Source organism: Nerophis ophidion, linkage group LG17 (assembly GCF_033978795.1).
Source record: "Nerophis ophidion isolate RoL-2023_Sa linkage group LG17, RoL_Noph_v1.0, whole genome shotgun sequence".
NCBI classification, from domain to species: Eukaryota; Metazoa; Chordata; class Actinopteri; order Syngnathiformes; family Syngnathidae; genus Nerophis; species Nerophis ophidion.
Genome location: NC_084627.1, coordinates 1,898,370 through 1,912,432, shown reverse-complemented (window position 1 = coordinate 1,912,432; position 14,063 = coordinate 1,898,370). Strand labels below are relative to the sequence as shown.

Below are 14,063 nucleotides of genomic sequence, written 5' to 3'. Positions count from 1 at the left end.
ACTGGCATCAACCAGGATACTCACTAGTTTGTCCACAGTCCTCTTCTCTGCCACCGTCACCAGTGAGTCCAGTTTCATTCCGATCGTAGAACCGGCCCGTCTGATCAGTTTCTCCAGTCTGGAGCTGTCCTTCTTAGATGTACTGCCCCCCTAGCACAGTACGATGTAGAACAGAACACTGGCAACCCACAGACAAGAGTTTTCTACAGATGTTGAAGGAGCGCAGCCCCCTGAGGAAGTACAGCCTGCTCTGTCCTTTCCTGTACAAGTGGTCCGTGTCAACAGTTCAGTTCAGCTTATTGTCCACCCAAACCCCGAGGTACTTGAATGAATCCACGGTCTGTACCTCGACTCCCTCGATCACAATAGGTTGTGACAATGGACTCGACCTCCCAAAGTCAACCAGCTTCTTGGTCTTTGACGGATTGAACTGCAAGAGGTTCCTGTGGCACCAGACAGCAAAGTCCCTCACCAGGCTCCGAAACTCCTCCGTCCAAGTGTGAATGTATGAAAGAATCCGTATTCTTGCATGCTTCTGTTAACTCTGTATTTATGCTCTGCATGGCTTTCACCTATCACTCCTTTCCATATTGTCTCATATGAGCTGGATGTGCTGGATATGGAAATCGAGCACCCAGAAGCAGGGAAGCGAGCCGAGCGTCATCCTTAAACAATCCTGAAGCAATGCGCGGGGGGAAACACTATCTCCTGCTGCTTACGTCCACTTAACCCTGCCGTCAGCCTTGTCACATGACAGAGCGGGAATCCTCCCATCCTGCTGTATTTTTCCTCTCCTCTGCCATCCAAGGCGATGGCTCACATAACCTCATTTTGGTGGTGCGGAGGTTCTTTGCTGACTGGAGTGGAAAGAAGCAAAGGGCTCGGCGGCTGCAGCTCCAGTCCATCCAATTAGAGGTTAAACGATGTGCACGCTGCTCTGCTTGACTGACATTTATTTGTTGCCTGCTTCCTTCGACAACTTTTGTCATTGTCGCCCACAGGAACAAAGGTAAGTGCCAGCAACTTTTTTCCAGGGGGGGTTTCTGGAAACATTTCAGCCATCCTGGCAATAAATTAGGCTTCAACTTAGACAAACTTTATTGATCCACAAAGAATGGAAAGGGGCAAAAATGGTAAGGACACTGACAACAAGGTAGTGTCAGGACTTGGAATAAGGAGTGGACCAAGATGCAGAGAGGAAGTTCCAAAAAAAAGGCTTTTATTTTGAAATTATTTTTAACCTCAAGAGCAAAAAGTATTTTGTATTAAATAATAAACAAAAAGGGCTTCACGGCGGCAGAGGGGTTTGTGCGTCTGCCTCACAATACGAAGGTCCTGCAGTCCTGGGTTCAAATCCAGGCTTGGGATCTTTCTGTGTGGAGTTTGCATGTTCTCCCCGTGAATGCGTGGGTTCCCTCCGGGTACTCCGGCTTCCTCCCACTTCCAAAGACATGCACCTGGGGATAGGTTGATTGGCAACACTAAATTGGCCCTAGTGTGTGAATGTTGTCTGTCTATCTGTGTTGGCCCTGCGATGAGGTGGCGACTTGTCCAGGGTGTACCCCGCCTTCCGCCCGATTGTAGCTGAGATAGGCGCCAGCGCCCCCCGCAACCCCAAAAGGGAATAAGCGGTAGAAAATGGATGGATAATAAACAAAAATTCCGCGGAAATAATCCCAGAAAAAGGTAAACCAAAAATCACTCCAGCTAACAAAAGAACGAACTTACAATAAAGTTGTATCTACCATAAAAATAACATAAAACGCTCCAACAGGAGGATAAAACAAAAAGGCTATATATATATACACTAAATATGGATACACAAAAAAATCACTCAATCTATGAGGAAGAAAAGGAATTTAGAAAAAAAAAACAAAACTCACCAATTAGGTTGAACGAAGGCTAGGATAACAAAGGGCGCACGAAGGAGGAAAAAGTAAACTCAAAATTACAGCAATTGATTTCTCGATCCAAAGAAGAAAACCAGGAAATAAGCAAGACAAGGATATCGACATGGACATGGGCATGGACGCTAGAAAGACACAGTACAAGAGGAGGCGTGAGCTTAAATAGGACATGATGGCGATGGGAAACAGGTGGAAACAGTCAAGGGTCAGGGATGACGTCAGACCGGTGACACAAAAGGAAGGACCCGTGATCTGGAACAAGAGGAGTTGTTTTTCAAAATAAAATATGCAACCCACAAGACAGAGAACAAGATAAGACTTCCCTCACCGCGGTGTGACAGGTAGGAGCATGAGGTAAAAAGGGGCATTTATTGATAAACAAAAACATGAGAGCAACGAGAAGTGCCCAGACAGACTATGAAGGAAATAAAAACAAAACAAAACTGCTGTGTAGAGAGGCGGAGGCGGCGAACGAGCAGCGGGGAAGGGCATGCTGGAACCCAGCCCAAGATGGCGGCAAGGAGGCAGAGAATGCGGCTGAGAGCGACGCTACGAGCGAGATCAGGTGCGTGGCTCGCACACCGGCACACAATTGATTCATCTCCTCTGCCTGTATAAAAGGGCTGCAGCGGAGGAGGGGGAGGAAAAAGGAGTAGGAGAACCAGCAGCAGTACACGACGATCGAGAGCGACAGAGAGCGAGCCGCAGACGACGAAGACGCGGCCGAGCGAGGAGCGAGCAGGAGAGAAGGAGCTGAAAAGCGTCCCGACCGCAGACAAGCTTGTGTTATTGAAAGAATAAACAAGAGTCAAACCTGCTCCGCAATGTCCTTCCTTGATGGTCCGGGGAACCCGCATGACGACGGCTTAAGACTGTCACATGCTGAAACCCAGCAAAAGCACTCAAGGGAAATGTGGAGCTGACTGCGTCCACAAAGTAGTGCGTATTAAGGTCTAGCATCAAAAACCGCACGAAGAAGAATCACTTTACTTACCGGACTACAATACTCTTCATTCAATGATAAGCTGATTTTAAATGATAACCCAGAACAGAATAGGTATTTTGTAATTTATTCCAAAGCTTTGGAGAGACCAACCTAAAAAAACAACACATTCAATTTGCGTCGCATGACGACGGCTTAAGACTGTCACATGCTGAAACCCAGCAAAAGCACTCAAGGGAAATGTGGAGCTGACTGCGTCCACAAAGTAGTGCGTATTAAGGTCTAGCATCAAAAACCGCACGCAGAAGAATCACTTTACTTACCAGACTACAATACTCTTCATTCAATGATAAGATGATTTTAAATGATAACCCAGAACAGAATAGGTATTTTGTAATTTATTCCAAAGCTTTGGAGAGACCAACCTAAAAAACAACACATTCAATTTGCGTCGCCTAGTTGATCTGAAAACCCTTTACTATCTCCCTCACCCACACCTACCGGAACAAATCCACATATCTGTTGTTCTGCTAAGCCTCGGACAGGAAGAGATAAGAAGGGAGTATGGTTACTCCTTACATTCCTGAAGCTTCAAAGTTAACACACACAGTTTACTAGCGGACAACCAAAAAGAGAACAAATGGAAAAACACTAGCTGTTTTCAAATATGACTATGAAGATAGAGAAATAACTCTTAAATATGGATATATGTAGATATCTATCTCCGTCACCGTCGATGACCTCGGAATCTTGTTCACGAGTGAGGGAAGAGTAGATCGTGAGATCTACAGGCGGATCGGTGTGGCGTCTTTGATCCTTGGTGAAAAAGGAGCAATAATTTTTTTTTTTTCCATCAAGCTCATCGTCCTGGTGCAGCCACAACAACCTGGAGCTGAACGCCCAGAAGACAGTGGAGATGACCATGTACTTCAGGAAAGTCATAACCCAACCATCCCCCCCCCTCACCCAGATGGATTTTCCCACCCTTGTCTCCATCGTGGACTCCTTCCGTTTCCTGGGCACCACTATCACCCAGGACCTCAAGTGGGAGCCGACCATCAGCTCCCTCATCAAGAAGGCCCGGCAGAGGATGTACTTCCTGCGACAGTTGAGGAGACCCAAGGTGCCGACTGAGATGCTGGTGCAGTTCTACACGGCCATCATCCTCACCTCCTCCATCACCGTGTGGTTCCCCGGTGCCACAGTCCGAGACAAGCATCGACTGCGGCGCATTCATACGTGTTGCTGAGAAGGTGATTGGCTGCAGGCTCCTATCCCTCCAGGACCTGGTCTCCTCCAGGACCAGGATGTGAGTGGGTCGGATCACAGCTGACTCTTCTCACCCTGGACACAAACTATTCTCCCCTGTCCACTCAAGCAGGAGACTACAATCCATCCAGACCCACACCTCCCGCCACCTGAACAGTTTTTTCCCCTCAGCCATCAGACTAGAGAACAATAACAAGATCTAATAGCTCGGTTACAACTCTTTTTTAATCAATCAATCAATCAATCAATCAATCAATCAATCAATGTTTACTTATATAGCCCTAAATCACTAGTGTCTCAAAGGGCTGCACAAACCACTACGACATCCTCGGTAGGCCCACATAAGGGCAAGGAAAACTCACACCCAGTGGGACGTCGGTGACAATGATGACTATGAGAACCTTGGAGAGGAGGAAAGCAATGGATGTCGAGCGGGTCTAACATGATACTGTGAAAGTTCAATCCGTAATGGATCCAACACAGTCGCGAGAGTCCAGTCCAAAGCGGATCCAACACAGCAGCGAGAGTCCCGTTCACAGCGGAGCCAGCAGGAAACCATCCCAAGCGGAGGCGGATCAGCAGCGCAGAGATGTCCCCAGCCGATACACAGGCAAGCAGTACATGGCCACCGGATCGGACCGGACCGGACCCCCTCCGCAAGGAGGAGAATCCTATTCTGTGTTGTGTTTTATGTTGCACGATTGCACCAAGAAAAATTCCTAGTTTGTGAACCCGTTCTCGAACAATGACGATAAAATATTTTCTGATTCTGATTCAATTTACCGGTCGAGGCCTGGAAAAGGGTGGAGTGCCATCTCCAAGTTGGGGAGGAGATCTTGCCCAAGTGGAGGAGTTCAAGTACCTCGGAGTCTTGTTCACGAGTGGGGGAAGAGTGGATCATGAGATCGAAATGTGGATCGGTGCGGCGTCTTCAGTAATGCGGACGCTGTATCGATCTGTTGTGGTGAAGAAGGAGCTGAGCCGGAAGGCAAAGCTCTCACTTTACCGATCGATCTACGTTCCCATCCTCACCTATGGTCATGAGCTTTGGGTCATGACCGAAAGGATAAGATCACGGGTACAAGCGGCCGAAATGAGTTTCCTCCGCTGTGTGGCGGGGCTCTCCCTTAGAGATAGGGTGAGAAGCTCTGCCATCCGGGAGGAACTCAAAGTAAAGCCGCTGCTCCTTCACATCGAGAGGAGCCAGATGAGGTGGTTCGGGCATCTGGTCAGGGTGCCACCCGAACGCCTCCCTAGGGAGGTGTTTAGGGCACTTCCAACCGGTAGGAGGCCACGGGGAAGACCCAGGACATATTGGGAAGACTATGTCTCCCGGCTGGCCTGGGAATGCCTCGGGATCCTCTGGGAGGAGCTGGACGAAGTGGCTGGGGAGAGGGAAGTCTGGACTTCCCTGCTTGGGCTGCTACCCCCGCGACCCGACATCGGATAAGCGGAAGAAGATAGATGGATGGATCTACGTTCCCATCCTCACCTATGGTCATGAGCTTTGGGTTATGACCGAAAGGACAAGATCACGGGTACAAGCGGCCGAAATGAGTTTCCTCCGCCGGGTGGCGGGTCTCTCACTTAGAGATAGGGTGAGGAGCTCAAAGTAAAGCCGCTGCTCCTCCACATGGAGAGGAGCCAGATGTAAACTTTTGACCACCACCGTATAAACGTTTTTGTCCGGCTTGTCCCTGACAGTTTGGCCATGTTTTACTTGTCTTTGTTTCCTGTCTTATTTTGTCCGTTTCCTGTTTGTCTCCCTGAGTGCTGTGTCTCCCCAGCTGTGGCAGATTGGCACCTGGCCACACCTGGTGTCAATCAGCCCGCTACTATTTAAAGCTGCCTTCCCCTCCAGTCAGGGCTGGATTATTGTCACCACTACCTGTCAATGTCATTAATACTTATTGTTGAAGTTGTGTCTACTTCTGTTCACTCTGCTCATCTCACAGTTAGCCTTTGTGCTAGTTTTTGTTCATAGCCAAGTTTGTTCTGCGCCTTTTGTTCGTACGCTTTTGTTTGTTCTTGTTTTAGTGTTAAATTCAATCATGTTTACCTGCACGATGCCTGCCGTCTCCTCTGCATCTTGGGCTTCGTCATCAACTCAACTTGACAGTTTTCCTATAACAAAAAAAATACAAATATGATAGCTTTTAGAAATAAAATGTTCAATATCTCATAAGAGTGAGTAAAGCCCTCATAATTCAGCAAGCATTTTCATAAAAAGTCAACCATAAGTCTAAGCTCTAATGTACAAGGAAAAATCATTTCTGTATAGTTTTATCCCTTGAGAAAGTGTGCTGTTATGGTCTGGAGAAGACAAGACGTACTGAGTACTGCTGACTTGTGGGGGGCCCTAAAGCAATATGCTGGTGTGAAAAACACCTGAATATAACAGAAATGATGGCGGGTGAGAGCCACCTATATTGCTAACAACTGTTACATGTCAGGAGACATGACTTGGGGAGCTGCTGCCAGACGCATGCCGAGGTCTCGAAGGTAACGTGACACTCTAACGCAGGACAACCTGGACTCGGGAAGGGGAGGGGGAGGTCGTGGTCTGGAGTCGAGATAAAAATCCTTTCAGTCTTGCACATTCTCAAAAAGCTTTTGTTCTCCCAGAGACGTTTATCTGCACAGATAAAGAAGTCAAATGGCTTTGAAGCATACAGTGTCCAAACTTGTCCCACTGTGGACCAAACACAGGGTCGAGACACTTTTAGGGTATGTCATTTACAGACATGGGTGTGCTAAGCAGTTAACATTCAAGAGAAAAACACAAATAAGCAAATAGTTCATTATATTAATTTCAGATGTGGGCTCAATTGTATTTCATGTTTAGATTACTTTATTTAGCACGGAAATTTAAATATGTTTCTGCAATCAACAGTTTCTACTCTGATGGGAAAGAGGCAGTGAGTAACTTCCACACTCGAAATAAGAACACAAAAAACGGATCTGAGTTTTTATCCAGACTGACAATAAAATGTGTGTAATTTTTGCACACTTTTAATGATAAAATTCAAGGCCAGTTTCTGCAATCAGCAGTTTGGGCTCTAATGGCAAAGAGGCAGTGATTACCTTCCATAATCAAAATAAGAACAAACAAAAAAAATCTGAGTTTTTATCCAGACTGACAATAAAATGTGTGTAATTTTTGCACACTTTTTATGACAAAATGCAAGGCCAGTTTCTGCAGTAAGCAGTTTGCACTCTGATAGGAAAGAGGCAGTGATTACCTTCCATACTCAAAATAAGAACAAAAAAAAGAAATTTGAGTTTTCATCCAGAGTAAATAAAATGTGTGTAATTTTTGCACACTTTTAATGACAAAATTGAAGGCCAGTTTCTGCAATAAGCAGTTTGCACTCTGATAGGAAAGAGGCAGTAATTAGCTTCCATACTCGAAAAAAAAAAACAACAAAAAATCCGAGTTTTTATCCAGACTAACAATAAAATGTGTGTAATTTTTGCACACTTTTAATGACAAGATTGAAGGCAAGTTTCTGCAATCAGCAGTTTGCGCTCTGATGGGAAAGAAGCAGTGAAAACCTTCCATACTCGAAATAAGAACACAAAATATAATCTGAGTTTTTATCCAGACTAACAATAAAATGTGTGTAATTTTTGCACACTTTTAATGATAAAATACAAGGCCAGTTTCTGCAATCAGCAGTTTGGGCTCTAGTGGCAAAGAGGCAGTGATTAACTTCCATACTCGAAATAAGAACAACATAAAAAAAGTCAGAATTTTTATCCAGACTAACAATAAAATGTGTGTAATTTTTGCACAATTTTAATGGCAAAATTGAAGGCCAGTTTCTGCAATAAGCAGTTTGCACTCTGATAGGAAAGAGGCAGTGATTACCTTCCATACTCGAAATAATAACAAAGCAAAAAAATCTGAGTTTTTATCCAGACTAAAAATAAAATGTGTGTAATTTTTGCACACTTTTTATGACAAAATGCAAGGCCAGTTTCTGCAATAAGCAGTTTGCACTCTGATAGGAAAGAGGCAGTGATTACCTTCCATACTCAAAATAAGAACAAAAAAAAGAAATCTCAGTTTTTATCCAAAATAACAATAAAATGTGTGTAATTTTTGCACACTTTTAATGACAAAATGCAAGGTCATTTTCTGCAATAAGCAGTTTGAACTCTGATAGGAAAGAGGCAGTAATTACCTTCCATACTCGAAAAAAAAAAAAAAAAAAATCCGAGTTTTTATCCAGACTAACAATAAAATGTGTGTAATTTTTGCACACTTTTAATGACAAGATTGAAGGCAAGTTTCTGCAATAAGCAGTTTGCGCTCTGATGGGAAAGAGGCAGTGAAAACCTTCCATACTCGAAATAAGAACACAAAATATAATCTGAGTTTTTATCCAGACTAACAATAAAATGTGTGTAATTTTTGCACACTTTTAATGATAAAATACAAGGCCAGTTTCTGCAATCAGCAGTTTGGGCTCTTATGGCAAAGAGGCAGTGATTACCTTCCATACTTGAAATAAGAACACGAAATATAGTCTGAGTTTTTATCCAGACTAACAATGTGTGTAATTTTTGCACACTTTTAATGACGAGATTGAAGGCAAGTTTCTGCAATCAGCAGTTTGCGCTCTGATGGAAAAGAGGCAGTGAATACCTTCCAGACTCGAAATAAGTACACAAAAAATTAATCTGAGTTTTTACCCAGACTAACAATAAAATGTGTGTGATTTTTGCACACTTTTAATGATGAAATTGAATGCCAGTTTCTGCAATCAGCAGATTGCGCTCTGATAGGAAAGAGGCAGTGAATACCTTCCAAACTCGAAATAAATACACAAAAAATATTCTGAGTTTTTATCCAGACTAACAATAAAATGTGTGTAGTTTTTGCACACTTTCAATGACGTAATCGAAGGCCAGTTTTTTGCAATCAGCAGTTTGCGCTCTGATGTGAAAAAGGCAGTGAATACCTTCCAGACTTTTAAGTACACAAAAAATGTATCTAAATTTCTATCTAGACTAACAATAAAATGTGTCTAATTTTTGCATATTCTGAGTTTTTATCCAGACTAACAATAAAATATGTGTAGTTTTTGCACACTTTCAACGACGAAATTGAAGGCCAGTTTCTGCAATCAGCAGTTTGCACTCTGATAGGAAATAGGCAGTGAATACCTTCCAGACTCGAAATAATCTGAGTTTTAATCTAGACTTGGCCCTGCGATGAAGTGGCAACTTGTCCAGGGTGTACCCTGCCTTCCGTCCGATTGTAGCTGGGATAGGCTCCAGCGCCCCCCGCGACCCCGAAGGGAATAAGCGGTAGAAAATGGATGGATGGATTTATCCAGACTGACAACAAAATGTGTGTAATTTTTAGACACTTTTAATGACAAAATTCAAAGCCTGTTTCTGCAATCAGCTGTTTGCACTCTGATAGGAAAAAGGCAGTGATTACCTTCCATACTTGAAATAAGAACAAAAAATAAATAAAAAATCAGAGTTTTTATCCAGACTAACAATAAAATGTGTGTAATTTTTTGGCACACTTTTGATGACAAAATTCAAGGCCTGTTTCTGCAATCAGCTGTTTGCACTCTGATAGGAAAAAGGCAGTGATTACCTTCTGTACTTGAAATAAGAACAAAAAATAAATAAAAAATCTGAGTTATCTGAGTTTTTAATCCAGACTAACAATAAAATGTGTGTAATTTTTTGGCACACTTTTGATGACAAAATTCACGGCCTGTTTCTGCAATCAGCTGTTTGCACTCTGATAGGAAAAAGGCAGTGATTACCTTCCGTACTTGAAATAAGAACAACAACAAAAAAAAAATCTGCGTTTTTATCCAGACTAACAATAAAATGTGTGTAATTTTTTGGCACACTTTTGATGACAAAATTCAAGGTCTGTTTCTGCAATCACCTGTCTGCACTCTGATAGGAAAAAGGCAGTGATTACCTTCCGTACTTGAAATAAGAACAAAAAATAAAAAATAAAAATCTGAGTTTTTATCCAGACTAACAATAAAATGTGTGTAATTTTTTTACACACTTTTGATGACAAAATTCAAGGCCTGTTTCTGCAATCAGCTGTTTGCACTCTAATAGGAAAAAGGCAGTGATTACCTTCCATACTTGAAATAAGAACAAAAAATAAATAAAACATTTGAGTTTTTATCCAGACTAACAATAAAATGTGTGTAATTTTTTGGCACACTTTTGATGACAAAATTCAAGGCCTGTTTCTGCAATCAGCTGTTTGCACTCTAATAGGAAAAAGGCAGTGATTACCTTCCATACTTGAAATAAGAACCAAAAATAAATAAAAAATCGGAGTTTTTATTCAGACTAACAATAAAATGTGTCATTTTTTGGCACACTTTTGATGACAAAATTCAAGGCCTGTTTCTGCAATCAGCTGTCTGCACTCTGATAGGAAAAAGGCAGTGATTACCTTCCGTACTTGAAATAAGAACAAAACAAAAAAAAAACTGAGTTTTTATCCAGACTAACAATAAAATGTGTGTAATTTTTTGGCACACTTTTGATGACAAAATTCAAGGCCTGTTTCTGCAATCAGCTGTTTGCACTCTGATAGGAAAAAGGCAGTGATTACCTTCTATACTTGAAATAGGAACAAAAAAAAATAAAATCTGAGTTTTTATCCAGACTAACAATAAAATGTGTGTAATTTTTTGGCACACTTTTGATGACAAAAATTCAAGGCCTGTTTCTGCAATCAGCTGTCTGCACTCTGATAGGAAAAAGGCAGTGATTACGTTCCATACTTGAAATAAGAACAAAAAAAAAAAAAAAAAAGTTTTTATTCAGACTAACAATAAAATGTGTGTAATTTTTTGGCACACTTTTGATGACAAAATTCAAGGCCTGTTTCTGCAATCAGCTGTTTGCACTATGATCGGAAAAAGGCAGTGATTACCTTCCATACTTGAAATAAGAACAAAAATTTAAAAAAATTGGAGGGCGCCAATTTCAATTTAGCGTGGACAAGAGCACCCCGGAAGGGACAAGCGGTAGCAAATGGACTATTGGAAGACGGACTGTCGAGTTTTGAGGGGGAAAAAAAGGATTTCACTTGCGCCTAATAGTCCGAAAAATCGTATATATTTCATTAATAATTTTGCTATTTGCATTTATTTATATTTTTGTTTGTATTTCAACTATTATTTGTGCTGTTTATTGAACTTAATTAACATTTCTGTCAACACTTTTATGACTCCATGAGTCTGGTATTTATTGTAAAACACTATTATTTCCTCTCCTTACTCTTTTACACGTAAAGGCAGGAAGTCAACAAAAAAATAGCAACTGCTGAGGATGAACTTCCTCCTCTTTTTGATCATGTTTGAAGTGTACAACTGTAAATCACGTGATGCACTTGAACGTAACTTTGTCACGCACAAGCCAAAGAACCCACCTTTGCCTTGCATCCTATTGTAGTGTCCAATATTCACCAGGACCAAGTGGGTATTCGAGGGTTAAGTGCTTACTGTGAGACTCTCACCCCCCTCGCCTTCCACTAATGGAGTCGTTTCGGCTTCAAATATTAGAAATACCCTCCACTTTGCTGCACACAGACTGAAAAATCACTAGAAGGACTATTAGATGTAATTCACACTGCATTTACTATCGGAGCACTTTTCATGATCCAATCTCAACATTCCCGACCTTGCGAAAATGTGTAAAATGATCACCACCTCTTGAGCGCCACATTAGGAAAAAGAAATGCAGAAACATTTCATGTATAAAAAAAAAAAGAAAAAAAAAGTGAAGGCCAGTTTCTGCAATCAGCAGCTTGCGCTCTGATAGGACAGAGGCAGTGAGTAACTTCCAGACTTGAAATAAAAAAACAAAAAATGTATCTGAGTTTTTATCCAGAGGAACAACAAAATGTGTGTAATTTTTGCACACTTTTAATGACAAAACTGAAGACTGCTTTCTGCAATCAGCAGTTTGCGCTCTGATTGGATTGAGGCAGTCAATACCTTCCAGACTCGAAATAAGAACAAGAAAAATTAAAATGAGTTTTTATCCAGACTAACAAAAAAATGTCATTTTTGCACACTTTCAGTGATAAAATTGACAGCCAGTTTCTGCAATCAGCAGTTTGTGCTCTGATGGGAAAGAGGCAGTCAATACCTTCCAGACTCGAAATAAGAACAAGAAAAATTAAAATGACTTTTTATCCAGACTAACAACAAAATGTCATTTTTGCACACTTTCAGTGATACAATTGACAGCCAGTTTCTGCAATCAGCAGTTTGTGCTCTGATGGGAAAGAGGCAGTCAATACCTTCCAGACTCGAAATAAGAACAGGAAAAATTAAAATGAGTTTTTATCCAGACGAACAACAAAATGTGTGTAATTTTTGCACACTTTTAATGACAAAACTGAAGGCCAGTTTCTGCTATCAGCAGTTTGCGCTCTGATAGGATTGAGGCAGTCAATACCTTCCAGACTCGAAATAAGAACAAGAAAAATTAAAATGAGTTTTTATCCAGACTAACAAAAAAATGTCATTTTTGCACACTTTCAGTGATAAAATTGACAGCCAGTTTCTGCAATCAGCAGTTTGTGCTCTGATGGGAGAGAGGCAGTCAATACCTTCCAGACTCGAAATAAGAACAAGAAAAATTAAAATGACTTTTTATCCAGACTAACAACAAAATGTCATTTTTGCACACTTTCAGTGATAAAATTGACAGCCAGTTTCTGCAATCAGCAGTTTGTGCTCTGATGGGAAAGAGGCAGTCAATACCTTCCAGACTCGAAATAAGAACAGGAAAAATTAAAATGAGTTTTTATCCAGACGAACAACAAAATGTGTGTAATTTTTGCACACTTTTAATGACAAAACTGAAGGCCAGTTTCTGCAATCAGCAGTTTGCGCTCTGATAGGATTGAAGCAGTCAATACCTTCCAGACTTGAAATAAGAACAAGAAAAATTAAAATGAGGTTTTATCCAGACTAACAACAAAATGTCATTTTTGCACACTTTCAATGATAAAATTGACAGCCAGTTTCTGCAATCAGCAGTTTGCGCTCTGATGGGAAATAGGCAGTGGATACCTTCCAGACTCAAAATAAGAACACAAAAAATTAATCTGATTTTTATCCAGACTAACAAAAAAATTGTGTAATTTTTGCACACTTTCAATGATAAAATCGAAGGCCAGTTTCTGCAATCAGCAGTTTGCACTCTGATAGGAAATAAGCAGTGAATACCTTCCAGAGTCGAAATAAGAACACAAAACATTGATCTGAGTTTTTATCCAGACCAACAAAAAAATTTTGTAATTTTTGCACACTTTTAATGATAAAATCAAAGGCCAGTTTCTGCAATCAGCAGTTTGCACTCTGATAGGAAATAAGCAGTGAATACCTTCCAGACTCAAAATAAGAACACAAAAAATTAATCGGAGTTTTTATCCGGACTAACAAAAAATGGTGTAATTTTTGCACACTTAATGACAAAACTGAAGGCCAGTTTCTGCAATCAGCAGTTTGCGCTCTCATGGGAAAGAGGCAGTGAGTAACTTTCAGACTCGAAATAAGAAAACGACAAATTAATCTGAGTTTTTATCCAGACTAACAATAAAATGTGTGTAATTTTTGCACACTTTTAATGACTAAATTGAAAGCCCGTTTCTGCAAGGAGCAGTTTGCACTCTGATATGATTGAGGCAGTGAGTACCATCCAGACTCGAAATAAGAACACAAACCATTTATGAGTTTTTATCCGGACTGACAACAAAATGTGTGTAATTTTGCACACTTTTAATGATAAAACTGAAGGCCAGTTTCTGCAATCAGCAGTTTGCGCTCTCATGGGAAAGAGGCAGTTGATACCTTCCAGACTCGAAATAAGAACACAAAAATAATCTAAGATTTTATTCAGATGAACAAAAAAATGTGTGTAATTTT

The 14,063-nt window shown here is 41.2% G+C and overlaps 1 long non-coding RNA gene across 1 annotated transcript in view; it reads right to left on the bottom strand.

Annotated features, from left to right (window-relative positions):
- Positions 1–6,176: 6,176 nt before the first annotated feature.
- Positions 6,177–14,063, bottom strand: part of LOC133536563 (uncharacterized) — a 71,780-nt gene continuing 63,893 nt past the window's right edge. The window contains exon 3 of the long non-coding RNA XR_009802486.1: positions 6,177–6,243. This is a non-coding gene — a long non-coding RNA (uncharacterized LOC133536563). The remainder of the gene's footprint in view (positions 6,244–14,063) is intronic.